A 15536-nucleotide genomic window follows, 5' to 3' on the forward strand; every position below is an offset into this window, starting at 1 on the left:
ATTCTCAAACACCATCACAAAAAAACAAAACAAAGTAAAAACAAAGTAAGGAAAACCCCGTGTGTCCACTTCCCTGAATCTTTCTCCTCCGGGCATGGTGATGTATATTTCTTTTTCAGTCACTTCCTTGATACCAAACCAGGCCCTTGTGCTTTCGAAGCAACAGAAATTGACAAGAGGCCAAATAGGAGTTTCATGCAAGGCTTTACTGGGAGTGTATGCTTGAGCACGGGGAGGCAGCACAAAGGCCAGAATCCTCAGGCTGACTCTCCGAGGAAAGGTAAAGTTTTTAAAAAGAAACTTAGGTGGGAAAAGGGTGATACCTAAGCAAGTAGAAATGGGGATTTATCAGCATGTGTGTATTTATTTAAAAAATTTTTTGATGTTTATTTATTTTTGAGAGAGAGAGAGAGACAGAGTGTTAGTGGGGGAGGAGCAGAGAGAGAGGGAGACACAGAATCTGAAGCAGGCTCCAGGCTCTGAGCTGTCAGCACAGATCCCAATGTGGGACTCAAACCTACATACCATGAGATTATGACCTGAGCTGAAGTTGGACGCCTAACCGACTGAGCCACCCAAGGCGCCTCAGCACCTGTGCATTTAAAGGAAAGGCATGTTTCTTCACGTTAACTGCATGTCTAATTAACATGTTCCAACCTCTACCCTAGGTGTGATTTTTCCTACAATGAGGAGAAAAATCAGTGAAAGTTCGGTACTGGGGTCCACCTTGGTGCAAACTTGGTTTAATCTGGTCTTTCCTAATCTCCATAGTAAACATCCTCCCAAGGACATAGAGTTTTAGGTGTTTTTTTGTTTGCTTGTTTCCCTTGTGGAGTCATCCAAAGAATGCTGGATTTGTGGTCAGGGTTGAGGGGAGCCGAGTCTAGTCCCTTTTCTGTCTTATCCTCACTGAACTCTGTCACCGTAACCAAGTGGACAAGCTGATGGGAAATTCCTCCGTGTGAACTAAGGAAACATTAAAAACATTTTTTAGCAAGATTATTTTATTTTACTTTATTAATATATTTCCATGGTTCTCAGAATGCCTTTTGTTTGTAGACCTTGAGATTGGGGGCCAGGATTGATCCTAAGATTATTTGGTTTCCTATACATTTGAGTTTATACTATCATTAAAATTTAATAAATCTGAAAAACTTGAACCGGAAAGTCAAATATCAGCTAAAGAAACTCATATTCTACTTTTTAATTTTGCTGGTCCACTAACTCATAGCAAAGAAAAAGCAAAACAGGCCACAGGAAATGCTCTCAGTAAATGAGTTTTGAGTGACTAATAAACAAGGAGAGAAATCACAAAATAAATTGAAACTTACTCTTAAACTTTGTCATAAAGTTTTGCATTTAATTTTTTGCATGTAGGCCATTGGGGTGGAGACTACATAGAAATTGGGGCTTTTGCATTTTTTTCTCTTAAATAATACTGTCCCTCACGGAGAGAGTAGTCAAGGAGAGGAAGATTGGATGATTGTCCTTTATTTACTTCCACCCTCATTTACATTTATTTCATTTCTATTCCATTGCTTTCTGCTGGCTCAAAGGTAAATTTGTTCTATTGCATTAAAAATCTATACAGGGGCACCTGAGTGGCTCAGTCAGTTGAGCATCCGACTTCAGCTCAGGTCATGATTTCACGGTTCATGAGTTCAAGCCCATGTCAGGCTCTGTGCTGACAACTTGGAACATGGAGCCTGCTTCAAATTCTGTGTCTCCCTCTCTCTCTGCCTCTCTCCTGCTTGCTCTCACTCTGTCTCTCTCAAAAATAAATAAACATTAAAATTAAAAAAAAAAACCCATTTAGTCATATTGGAGGGAAGGGGGATGAATATTTTTCAAGGGCATCCTATGGGGTAGGTCCTAACAGAAGCACAATTATAAAAGGGAAAATTACATTTTACAAATGAGGAAGTAGATAGAGTAGAGCAGAGCTCAGATTAGTTTTGTAAAATTTTCCTGACTTATTTTTACCTTTTTGTTATAAAGTAACACAGATATAGACAGCCATACAAGTCAGGTGCAGATCTTAGTGAATTATATCACAAACACCCTTGCTATCAGATGGATATGTAGAACTTTCCCAGCCACCTCAGAAGCTCCTCCCAACATGAGCGCCTTTCTTACCTCCAAAAGTACTCATTACCCTGAGTGTGACAGCAGCCACATCCTTGCTTGTGTATCCCTAGATACTATAGTTAGATTTTGCCCATTTTTAAAAACTTGATATCTCTTAAATCTCTATTAATTTACAAATTTCTATTCTATCCCCTTCTTTTCCTTACATTATAACTATTGAGGAGCCGGCAGATTTTTACCTCTAGATTTTCCACATTCTGGATTTGCTGAGCACATGCTTATGAAGGGGTTTATTATCTTTCTCCTGAAAAAATATATTTTGTACTAATTTGCAGCTAAATCTGGAAGCTTGATCAAACTCATGTCTGACTCCTTTGGCAAGATAATAAGTAGTGTCGTATTACTCACTCAGGGAACAGTGCTTGGTGCTCGCTTCTTTTTGCTGTCAGTAACCACCAGTGCTCAATGCTATCAGTGCTTATTCAATGTGTTTGTAGTCATTTTGGTTGCTTGAAGCTCATTCTTGAGTATATTTTTTAGGAAGTGCTCATGGGAACAATACTCCTTGAGGATTTGCCTGTTAATAACGGTTGTCTATCCTTTTAGTACTTGAAGTTCAATATTACTGGATATAAAATCTAGCAAGGGAGGGGCAGAGAGAGAGGGAGACAGAATCTTAAGCAGATTTCATGCCTATTGTGGCGCTCCATCTCACGACTGTGAGATCTTGACCTCAGCCGAAAGAGTTGGATGCTTAACCAACTGAGCCACCCAGGTGCCCCTAGATGCTGTCTTTCTAATGTGATTTGGAAGGACCCCCCCCCCTCCAAATTATGCTGCCACTACCATCATTCTAGAATATACTCTAGGGAATCTGAAGCCCAAGGAGATAAAGTTATTTGCCCAAGATCACACAGCAAGCAGCTAAAGATAAATGTATACATAAAGCATCTTGATTATGCCGGTACAGAGAACCTGCCTAATGCAGGTTCTTCCCTTCTTCCCCTCTTCTTCCCAACCTCTTTCCTTTCCTTTCTTTCTCCAATTCTCCTCATTCCTTCCAGAACCTGTATTTAAACCCAGTTATTTCTGACCTCAAAGCTTCTGCTAACTCCTTTAATATGCTATGCTACTGCCCCATAATGTGAAGTCACTAGAGCTTTTAAACAAATTTAAACAAAATTAACTTTACTAAAACCTATAGTCATCTTGCTCTAAAGAACACTTTCCACTATGTTTTTATGCTCAAATTCTTTTCAAATGGAATCAACAAATGTTAGATTCTTTGACACATGCCTCATTAAAATATGGTTTGTTAGAAGTAAATTGTCCCCTTATTTTAATGAATCAATTTATAGACATTTTATATAATCCTTTAAAAGCCTCCTTTCTTATCATCTACAACTACCTAGAAAACCACATGTGATAAGGAGTCAGTGAAATCTGAATCTGAAAAACCTTGATTTCACTTTCAAACTTAAAATCCACAGAATTTAAAGAGATTTCAATTAGGCCAAAGTTGAACATTCTGCTTCTGAAAAATCTTCTAAAAGCAAATTTTGAATAGAAAACTATGTAGCTCTCAGACACTGGTCCCTAAAGTTCTAACCTCCATTGGTTAGAGTGCTTAGCTATTGATGATACTTGACTGAAATAGATTTATTCAAAACTTAAATGCACCATGAAGTCTCCCAAGGAATTTATACTGTATACTCTGTCATATAAACATTCCAGTTTACTAATTCTCCATAATCCTCTATGTAAAGCCAATCAGTAATTAGATCATGGGGAGTAGAGTTTTGCTTAAGGTATGAAATCACTACACAAGTCCTAAGGGATTTATAGTTCTATTTTAAGCCAGCGCTTTTATAAAATCCTTTTCCAGTTTTTGGCTCTATAATGGATTTCCCAGGTTGGTGATACACCACACAGAAAATACTGTTTCCTTATTTTTCTTTCCTTGAACTTCCTGCTCTTACTGTGCAGGCTTAGTTCATACTGTTTGAATTTACTTATTGTGGTTTGCATAAAATTATCATTCACTCATCTACACGTAGTAGATAATGGTTATTTGCCTATAAATCTAACAGGTACTGAGATTTATTTACCCTCCTGCTCTGTGGGCACCCTTTGAACAAACGGGCAGTTGTTCTTGAAACATTTTCCATTTTTATGAGATTTGGAACTGTTTCTCCTTGTTGCTTTGTGTGCTTTTTAGCAGCTTGAGGCTCCTTCTTTCATGGTGTTTACTCTGGAGCAGGTGTGAACAGAGGCTCTTGGAAACGGTAGAGTGTTAATATCCCGGAGTGTGTCCTGCTACATGTAAAAGATCGCTTCTCTAGGCTGCTGGGAGGTGCAGTGGAAGCCAGGCTTTCACAACATGTGCAGATATACTCACAGTCACGAAGGGTCCCACACCTACGCTCAACCTCCCAAGCTCTCCGATTGCGCAGGCGCAGAAACAGTCCAGGAAACCTGACCCCAAGTTGATCGGAATGTTGCTTTGCTTATGTTCTCGGAAATGTGGAGCTTCGCGTATGTTTCTCATTACTGCTTGTGTTTGATTGCCCTAAGTAATTTTTTAAAATTAAATAAATCTGTATCAAAAATTGTCACTTTGCTTAAAGGAGCAAAATTAGCTTGCTCTGTGGGCTCAAAAAGCAAAGAAAGAAATGAAATGAAATATTTCTGCTCCTTTATGTGTATTTCCATAAATGAGAGTGGCATTAAGACATAGGAATACATTTGAGGTTCAAGGGATTTTAAATAGTTTTTAAACAAATCAAGCACAAAGTACCATTACTTATACAAAGAAATTTATTCAAACCAGAGCTTGTTAATGGAATGTGTTTTAAAATCATGTCTGTTTTAAATAGGTCTTCAGAACTGAAAAGTTACTGGGCCGGAGAATGAGAGGTAAGTACAGTGAGAGCTGATATAGTAACTATAAATTTGGTGGTGCATTGTTTCACCCCAGTCATACCAAGTCATACTTGGGCCTAAATGACTTCATAAATTTCTGGAAATGCGGTTCTTTGAATCTATTTCTATTTTACCTAACTACCTAGGGTCTCTCCCCAAATTCAGCTTGGTAATGCTGTGCCCCCTTTAAGAAAACAGGAAGAAAAAGCTATCTATCTATCTATCTATCTATCTATCTATCTATTCTGAACCTACATGGCTAAATCAAGTGTTTCAAGATCCAGATATCAGTTTCATGTTGCCTCTGACTCTTAATTATTCCTTCAGTTCACTCTTTCATCCTATGTATATTAAACTGTTTTTTATATTAATCATATTTTTTATTTTCTGTATTTGATATCTTGGGTGGCTCGGGGACCCGGGATGGACTGCCCCTCCAGAGGTTATCTAGTTCCTAGAGATACCAAACATCTGGTCTATGAGCACACCTTTGATATACACACCAACCAGTCAGAGCTCATACCTCCAATCCTCTCCATTTTCAAATTTTCACACACCAGGCCAGTAGGCTCCCTGCCCTAACTCAGCCTTTGGCCAGGTACTAGACAACCAAGCACCAACCCTACCTACTGAGATTATTCAGAATATCCAGTCCTAAACTATGCAGTGCACCTACCCTGCTTCATTCATTCCTTCCCTCAAAAACCCAAATCAAGTCTCTCGCCCATAATTTTGCCTTTTTTCCTTCTGCCTCCTAACAGACCCAAGTGCTTCCTCATGTGGCTCTGCAAGCCATGAAAAGCCCCTTACTTTTGAGAAGTGTAGCTAATAAGCTGTGTTTTCAATAGCAGTCATCTTCGGGATCTGTTGGCCCCGCCATACCTGATCTAAACTAAACAAATCCTGGGTACATTTTCATACCCTTTGGCACCCACTCCTTTTGTAGACTCTAGGCCTCCCTCTAGCTGTTTTTGTTTCCTATTCCTAAAGAGTTTTCTAACTGTGGACCATGGCTACAGCTATTAGACACTTCTTTTTAGTGAAGGACCCTCTTGTAAAACTCATGTCCCAGAGAGGTTCCTTGAATTAGGGATGGTGAGGCATCAGCCTGCCCCTGGCTTTTGTGGTGAAGGTGCTCCATTCTGCCAGACATAGCCCAATTTCCACTGTTGCCTCAGGGGCGGCGTGGAGTTCAACTGTGATCCTCTTCTCCTGCTGCACCTGCCCAAGGCTCATCATCTCAAACCACAACTAGCCTCCCGTACTTCACTAAACCCAACTTCAGATCCCAGTTCTCTCCTAAAATATAAGAGCCTTCTGCCCAATCGTTCAGGCTTGTTTCTGCTCTTTCTTAGATATTTTCTCCACCATCTCCACCTGGCCATCTTTTTACTATCTAGTCAAAGTTGTACCAGATCTTCAGTCTTCTATGAAATCTCCAATAATGTCTTCTTCCTAGCATTTGACTATATTGAATTGAACATTTTATCATCTGTTGTCTTTTTCTGTTTCATGTACATTTTTCTTATCTAGTTGGATTACTAGCTTTTATTTTTTTACCTTTTTAAAATAAATTTAAATTTATATAAAAATAAATTTAAAATTAAAAAAATTTTTTTAACTTTTTAAAAAATATATTTCTGAGAGAGAGAGACAATGTGAGAAGGGGAGGGTCAGAGAGAGAGGGAGACACAGAATCTGAAACAGGCTCCAGGCTCTGAGCTCGGATTACCAGCTTTTAAAATACTTGGAACTGTAAACAAAACAAAGCAAAACAAGAAAAACCTTGAAATTTGGACAGAGGCCTTGAGCATATTATTTACAAGAAGTATGAGTCTCCTTGGATTTACATAACAAAATCCCACAGGCTGGGTGACTTAAACAGCAGACATTAATTTTCTCACAGTTCTAGAGGCTAGAAATCCCAGTCAAGGTCAAATAGGGTTGGTTCCTAATGAGGACACTCTTGTTGGCTTATAAACAACCACCTCTCACTGAATCCTCTTATGGTATTTCCAAGACGCTTTCATATGGAAAGAGAGAGAAAGACGGAGTTTCCTGGCACTGTTCTTCTAACGACATCAGTGTCACCAAGATTAGGACCCTTCCCAATGACCTAACTTAATCTAATCACTTTCCTAGAGGCCCCAGCTCCAAATACAGATATACTGACGGCTGGTGCTTCAACATATGGGTTGTAAGGGGTAAAAAAATCAAGTGACTATGACCATACCTCTACATTTGAAAAGGAAGATAACACTCAGAATTTCTCCTGAAAGTCTACCAAAGGCTGAACCACGTGAAGTGTTCAGAATGTAAATTTTAAAAAAAGAACTTTATTCTGTGTATTTATCAAATTGATATAGCAGAACAAGAAGCAAATTTATGTCACTTGAGATTCTGGAGTTAACTTTTCTGGTTTTTAGTGTTAGACATTGGCTACTAGAAAACCTTCACATTTTTGCAGCTGGTTCTTTCCATTGCTACTACACACAGGATGGAATAGTCTATGATGTCAAATTCCCTTTCTCTATTAAAGGACATTTTTAAGAATATTTCAAAAGGAATCATATTGTTCATCATATGACCAATCTAGTATCACACTCCAGCATGAAAGTCCCAGAATTCTAGCTGAAATATGGAGAGGTCATTTACAATTACACATCACAGTTGTAGAAGCCAGCTTTGTTTTGTTTAGTTTTGTCTTTCCATTTGGATTTGAGACTCTTTTTTAGTAAACTCCACCCTGTCCCTTCCAGGTCGATTAGACTTTGTGTCTTAGACTCTTCCCAAAGAAACCCAAATTCCTTTTGGTGAGAATCAGGAAAAAATTCAATTCAAGTTAAAATTGCCTACCCAGGCCACTCCCTAGAATTTCAAGTTAGTCATTCAGTCCATCATGGTTCCTAAATTATGAATCCTTTGAAATAATATTTCCTAGGTGCTGCCACCCATTATTATGAGAACTTCTTTTGATTTACCCCTAAATTTCACCTTGTTCTCACCTTCTTTTTGCTTTATTCCACATTGTCACCATGCCCCAAGAGAAACCTATATTCTCTTCTTTAAGAATTCTCTCATATGAATTACTTTTCTCAGTTATTGGAATCACTTTTGATTCCTTCTACTTTCACATCCCTCATATGTAATTGATCACTGAATCATGATGATTCTCTCCCTTAAACACTTCTAAATTCGTTCATCCATTGAACCAGGATTTATTGAGAACTTTGTATGTGCCAGGCTATAGATGGTGAACGAGATTGGCCCAGTCCCCACCTTCATTTGTTTTATAGTCTAGTGGGCAATGAGTTTTCACTGCCTCAGAAAGTGCTGGGCTGAACTCACCATAGAGGGGATGTCAGGGCACAGAGAAAATAGCAAGTACAAAAGAAGCAATGTCCATTAGTGAAATGGAACCAACGTCAGCAATTAAAATTGTCTTCTAAATGGTTCCCTCACCTCTAACTAATCTTCTATTTGCTGATAAACCTTTCTTTCTAAACACAGATCTTATTACATCCTTGTTTAGGAACTATAGATAAATTTCCATTACAGAATAGTTACACTCATCATATCATATATAACCCTGTGTGGAATACTTCTAGCCATACCCCATTACTTGGGGAAGGGCCCAAATAAAAATACACTTTGAAATTCCATGAATTTCCTTCTTCCTCCTATATTTGTTCACCTGATGAACTCATTTTAGACTCAGCTTTAATGTCATCAACTTCCTAACCCTTCAATTTCTCAAATAAAATCAACTGATATTTTTGTCTGATTTTGTAGCTGTTAAAAGCACATAATTTTCCTGTGACTGCCTGTGTCTAGACTATTTTTTGAGCCATCAAAATATTTTATTTTTGTTTTTTACTAGCTCTGAAAATGGCACCAAACATATCAGAGGTGTTCAGTAAATACATCCTCAATTAAGCCCATAAAGAGTGAATTAAACTCTTTTCTCTCTTCACTAGGACCAATGCACTTGAGTCCTTTTTGTTTGAGTTTTCTCCTTCTCATTTTTAGAAATCATTTATTTCAAGAAATCTCTTTAATAAAGGTTGAACTACTTGTGGAGTGCACCGTCCATTTAATAGGAGAATGGTCAATCTTTATTAAAGTTGGGCTTAAAATAACATACATTTCCCTATGCAGATAATGGCATCCTGATACTGATTCTTTTTTTTTTTAATAGTTTATTGTCAAGTTGGTTTCCATATAGCACNGGTGGTTTTGATTTGTATCTCCCTGATGAGAAGGGACGCTGAGCATCGTTTGATGTGTCTGTTTGCCATCTGGATCCTCTTTGGAGAAGTGTCTGTTCATATCTTCTGTCCATTAAATATAAAATAATATTGTCATTTAAGTTTTTCAGTTGCTGCTTTTTAAAATTCTTTCCCCTGCTACTAGTGTAATACACATTTAAATAAATAAATAAATAAATAAATAAATAAATAAATAAATAAGTGTAATGTTGGGCTTGATTCTGGAGAAGTTGTTGGCCAACAAATTTGCAGGTCAAAATGTAAGGATCACCATAATAAAACTTACATTATTGGCAAACAAAGAGTAATCTGAATTTGTCCATGTTTTAGGATCTCCTGCATTCAAACAACCTATCTAGGACTTTATAATACAGAAAAAAGCCCACCCTGCATATTGTTATTTATACAAAGGATGCTGTTTTATAGGTGTGCATTTGCTTATGCTATTTTCTCTACTTAGATTATTCCTTCCCACTCTCGTTATTTTAAAGAACAACTTTTTAAGAAGTAGCTTAGTATTGCTTCCTCCATGAACCATTGCCCAAGCCTCCTGACAGGGTTAAAGTAAGTATCCACAGAACCCTGTTTTATTTTTATCAGAGCACATTCTATATTTTATTGGAATTATTTTTTAACATCTATTTTTCCCAATTAAGTGCAAACTCTTCAAAGAAAGGATTCATGCTTTATTAATTTAGTTTATTCCAGGGTTCCTGATACACAGTAGTTACTCAGTAAATGTTTATTTACTTTATTGAAATTTGATGTTTGATATATTTTATATACCAAGTGTATTTTCAGGACTGGGACCCATTCAGTGTCTTCATGGTTTTGTAGCAGGCCTCTTTCATGGTTAAGAATATGTGTCTTATAGGGGGCACCTGGGTAGCTCAGTTAGTTGAGTGCCTGACTCTTCATTTTGGCTCAGGTCATGATCTCACTGTTTGTGGGATCCAGCACTGCATCAGGCTCTATACTGACAGTGTGTAGCTCCTTGGGCTTCTCTCTCCCTCTCTCTCTGCCACTCTCTGTTTCTCTCTGCCATGCTCTCTGTCAAAATAAATAAATAAACTTAAAAAAAGAATATATCTTACAGTAATTAATATCAAGATGTTAAAGAGGAATATAACAAAAGAATGAATTGTATAATTTTAGGAACCAAGACACCTGAGTAGAGGAAATCTACTTTGGTGGATAGGAGACTTTCTAGTTCTTGTTAAATTATGCTAAGTAAGCCACTACTTCCTATTGCTCTTGCTGCTACTTTTAAGCAACTTTGGAACTCCACAGATCAATTAACTGTGAGTTCTTCCCACATGAGCAAACCTCCCAAATGACCAGACCCAATTTGGAGAAATTCTGGCTAAAAATAAGCAAAAAGTTCCTTTTAATTGAGCTAACCAAAATTTCTCTGATGTGTCCAGCAGGACATTTTGATTTACTGATCTCTTCAGTGTTCACTCTTTAGGATACTAGTTAATTACCACACATATTTCTGCACCAGCACTGCAAAACTAAAAGCTCAGCATAGTAACTGAATTTGTATATGTTATAAGCCATTTGAAGACTTTTCTAATCTGGCTTCTCATTACCTTCTCAGTCTACCTCACCACACATTCTTTATTTAAGTCATATAAGACTGTTTCTAAAACACCAAACACCGTGTATTTTCAGTACTCTGTAACTTAGCTCATATAGGTTGCTTTCCCTGGATTTCTCTTCCTTTACTTGTTATTCTCTAAAATTCTGACTCGTCTTTCAGTGCCACTTACTCATCCTAGGGAAATAGGTACTGATTCTCAACATAAAATGAATTGCTCCTTCTCCCTTAGCACTTTTATCGAGATTATAGAATTTATTACAGTGTTATAGCTGGATGCAATCTTGTCTGTACCACACACTATGAATTATTTGAGATAAAGGGTTTTATCTTCCACATACTTGTTTTTTTTTCCTTCTCAGCCTATTTCACTTCCTAGAAACCCAGAGCAGTTCACCTCAATGGAGGCTTATAGTAAGAAGTAATATCAGTAAATCAATGACACTAATCCTGGACACTAAAGCCAGGTTATGTATTTAGAATAAATATTACTTTTGAGCTTTAGCATTACATTAGTCCTGGTTTTTTGTTTATGTTAATGGCATTAGCAAAGTGTATATATTATTATAACCATAGAAAGTTGCCGATCATCCAAGCCAGAGTCTCAACGGCAATAGAGAAAATTCAGGTATTAAATGACTAGTTGATTGACTGGCCTAAGGATTCCTTAACCTCTGAAAGCAAATGATACCTGTATTTATTGCTAGCCTATGCAGAAACTTATAGGCAAAATAGATGCTGACCATGGTGCTGAAGAGTTAAATTGCATACAATGATCTCAGCCATATGGTCTTACACAATATAAAATTAAATCAGTGCTTGTCTAGTGCAATTTTAATTTATTTCAGACATTATGTTTTAACATGTGCCAATAGGTAATGCTATCAATGCCCACAACACTTATCATTTCTAGCTAGTGTTTCTAATCACAGAGTAGATTGAAGTTAATCATTTCTGAATCTTCCCATTTTTGTTCAGGGACTTAAAATGTGAGTGTAGTTATCCATCACTCTTATCACAACTCATCATGGAAGTACTGTAGATGACTTCATAAAATTAAGGCTTTGTCAAGAAAATCATGATACATGTACCAGTAAGCATGAGAGGCAGGGAACCTCATTGAACAAAATCAGATTTACTGTGTACATTGATATTCATCCTCAGATCTACTTATTGGATAACTTTTAACTTTCAGACATAGTTTTAATACTTATAGTAAGAAGTGAGAAAAGCTGCTTAGAGTAGGAAAATTCTGAGTTAAGTGGACCTGATGTTATTAATTTTGAGATACATTTTTTTCTATTTGTTAGCTTTACTTGTGGATGAATATTTTTATATGTGCATGTAGCTTAGGCCTAAATGGAACTGCAATGTGGAAGTATTGAATGTCACTATATATATATATTTCTTCCAGATTCTGTTTAGGTGAAAATCATTGGATAATAGTATCTGAATATAGTAGAGAGGAAATAAAAGAACAAATCTTTCAAACACTGTTGCCAAAACATTTTAAAGGAGACCATATAAAGCCATATTTTAAGGTTTTTTTGTTCTGTTCTTTTCTCTTACTTATCTCACCTGATTGCTGAAGGAATATATTGAGATAATGAATATAAACACATTTTATGAACTAAAACTTTCTATGCAATGGAAGATTTTGTTATCACTATTTCAAATTGGGTCTGGATTCTAAGGCTTTTCACCTTTTATGCTACTCTTGAACTAGAATACAGAAACCCTGGATAGTAAGTGAAGACCTTCTTAGGGGTAAAATGCCTGAAAAAAATTTAAAGGAATACATAACCAGACCTTTGATTTTGACATATATTTTTTCTCAAAATTGATCTGCCTGACAAAGCATCTGTCTTGGAATAGGTGCTTACCTTCTTTTTTCACTGTTGTTTTTTTCCTCATTTCCCAATCTAGATATCCTATTCAGCATAATATTATGATTCAGCTTTTTCTGGGGTAAAAATATCTCTATGACTCCAATCAATAGAATTATTTGAAATATTAATATAATGTTGAGTAAATAGTTTCTCCTGAGTAACGGCTTCATCTGCAAAAAAAATTTCCACTTTTTTTGCTCACAACAAAATAGAGGGAAGATAAAGTAAAAAATTAGCTAATATCTAATTAAAATAGTTTGATAATAGGTCATATAGGATTTTTTATTTATATAATAAGTATAAATAAATATATAGATATAGTGTAATAAAACTTGCATTCCCATAGCATGAGAACTGTTTCTCAATGTCTACACCTATTAAAAGAAATTGTAATAGAATTTATGATCAGCCCTGTTTCACTTTAGTTGTAAATTATTTATCTACAGATATATTAAGTAATTGAAATGAAGTTCAATCTATCTTATTAAAAGATGGTTTTCTAATAAAAATTTCATTTTATTTAAAAATTATTTACTGAATCTGAGCAATACTTATGTTTTGACTTCTTAAATTTGCAATGCCTAGGATATTTTGGTATTTTTCTCTATCCATACTCAGTTCTTTTTCATTTACTCTACCTTCTGGGCTTTAAATTCTATTTGTATGCTGATAACTCCCAAATTTATATCTCTAACATCCCTTATGAAGTCCAGAATTATGAACCCAACTACTTCCTCAACATCTCCACTTATATATCTGACATCTTAAAGTCCTGAAGGTTTTGGCAAAACTTGCTCTACTCACAGTCTTTTCCATCAGGTGTGGGATACTTCATCCCCCCAGTAGTTTGGACCCCAAACTTTTAATTTATCCTTGATTCTTTATTTTACATCTCACATCCACTCTGTTGAGAAACTCTATTAGCTTTACCTTCAAACTATATCTGGAATCTGATGACCTTTCACTGCTCCATTGCTAACAACTTGGGTTGAATCTTAATGATATCTGAGTTAATATAGTAGTTTCCTAACTGGTAGCCTGAGTTCACACTTGTCACCTTATAGTCTATTTTCAGTCAGCAGTCAGATCATCTTGTTAAAATAGTTGTATTATGCGATTCCTCTCATAATCTTGAAAAGGTAACTGCGATAGTTAATTTTACGTGTCAAATTGCGTGGGCCACAGTGCTCAGATACTTGGTCAAAAATTATTCTAGATACTTCTGTGAGGGGGTTTTTCAATGACCTTAACTTTAAACTAATGGACTTTGAGTAAAGAAGGTTGCTCTCCATTATGTGGGCCCTTCTCATCAATCAGTTGAAGGCCTAAATAGAAAAGACTGACCTCTGCCAGCAAATAGCCTTTGGATTGGAACTGCAACACTGACTTTTCCCTGTGTTTCCAATCTTCCTGCCAACCCTGCAGATTTTAGATTTTCCAGTTTCCATAACTGAATGAGCCAATTGCTTAAAATCAGTATCTATCTATCTATCTATCTATCTATCTATCTATCCATCTATCTACCTATCTTACAATCCTATTAGTTTTGTTTCACTGGGGAATCCTGACTAATAAAGTAACATTTTATAAGATTTTCATTTTTTATGATATGGATATCCAGTTATTCCAGAACCATTTGTTGATGAAATTTTCCTTTCCCAAATGAATTGTTTTGGTGCACTTGTAAAAATCACTAGACTACACATGTGTGGGTCTATTTTAGGACTCCATTCTATTCTATTCTCTATCATTTTGCCACTATCACACTTCCTTGATTACTGTAGCTTTAAAAAGTTGCCATATATATTGCAATATGTGTGTATTCTTTTTTAATTACTATAAAAAGTTGCTATACATATATGTATTCTTTTTAATTACTATTTTATTTCTTTTTAATTCCAGCATAGTTAATATCCCATGCTATAGTAATTTCAGGTGTACAGTATAGTGATTCAACAATTCCATACATCACCCAATGCTCAGTACAAGTGCACTCCTTATCCCCATTGTTTATTTCCTAAATATGAGACCTAAAACCGTAAATATCATTAAAATAGCACAGGCAGTAATTTCTTTGACATCAACCATATGAACATTTTTCTGGATATGTCTCCTGAGGCAAGGGAAATAAAAGCAAAAATAAATTATTGGGACTGAATCAAAATTAAAAGCTTCTGCAGAGGAAAACAAACAGTCAACAAAAAAGGCAACCTACTGAATGGGAGAAGATATTTGCAAATGACATATCTAATAAAGGTTAGTATCCAAAATATATAAAGAAATACAACTCAACACCCCCAAAATAAATAATCCAATTAAAACGTGGGAAAGAGAAATGAACAGACATTTCTTCAAAGAAGACACCCAGATGGCCAACAGACACGTGAAAAGATGCTCAACATCACTCATCATCAGAGAAATGCAAATAAAAACTACAATGAGATATCACTTCAGACCTGTCAGAATGGCTAAAATAAAAAACATAGGAAACAAGTGTTGGCAAGGATATAGAGAAAAAGAAACCCTCTTGTACCGTTGGGAAAGAAAAGTTTTGAAACTGAGTATTATGAGTTCTCCAATGCTGTTTTGTTTTCAAGATTGTTTTGACTATTCTAATGTCCTTTGATTTTCATATACAGATTATAATCAGTTTATCTATCTATCTGTCTGTCTGTCTATCTATCTATCACCTTCTGGGATTTTTTGAAGTTTATTTATTTATTTTTGAGAGAGAGAGAGAGAGAGAGAACAAGATCATGGAAGGGACAG

General features: G+C 36.1%; 1 protein-coding gene across 1 annotated transcript in view; it reads left to right on the forward strand.

Moving 5' to 3' along the window:
* The first annotated feature begins 251 nt into the window (after positions 1 to 251).
* The window catches only part of NTMT2 (N-terminal Xaa-Pro-Lys N-methyltransferase 2), a 62469-nt gene continuing 47184 nt past the window's right edge, over positions 252 to 15536 (forward strand). Inside the window, exons 1-2 of the mRNA XM_077779925.1 lie at positions 252 to 280; positions 4965 to 5004. The gene's annotated coding sequence lies outside the window, so the exon portion shown is untranslated. The remainder of the gene's footprint in view (positions 281 to 4964; positions 5005 to 15536) is intronic.

This window comes from Crocuta crocuta, unplaced genomic scaffold (assembly GCF_008692635.1).
Source record: "Crocuta crocuta isolate KB4526 unplaced genomic scaffold, BGI_CrCroc_1.0 scaffold322, whole genome shotgun sequence".
Lineage (NCBI taxonomy): Eukaryota > Metazoa > Chordata > Mammalia > Carnivora > Hyaenidae > Crocuta > Crocuta crocuta.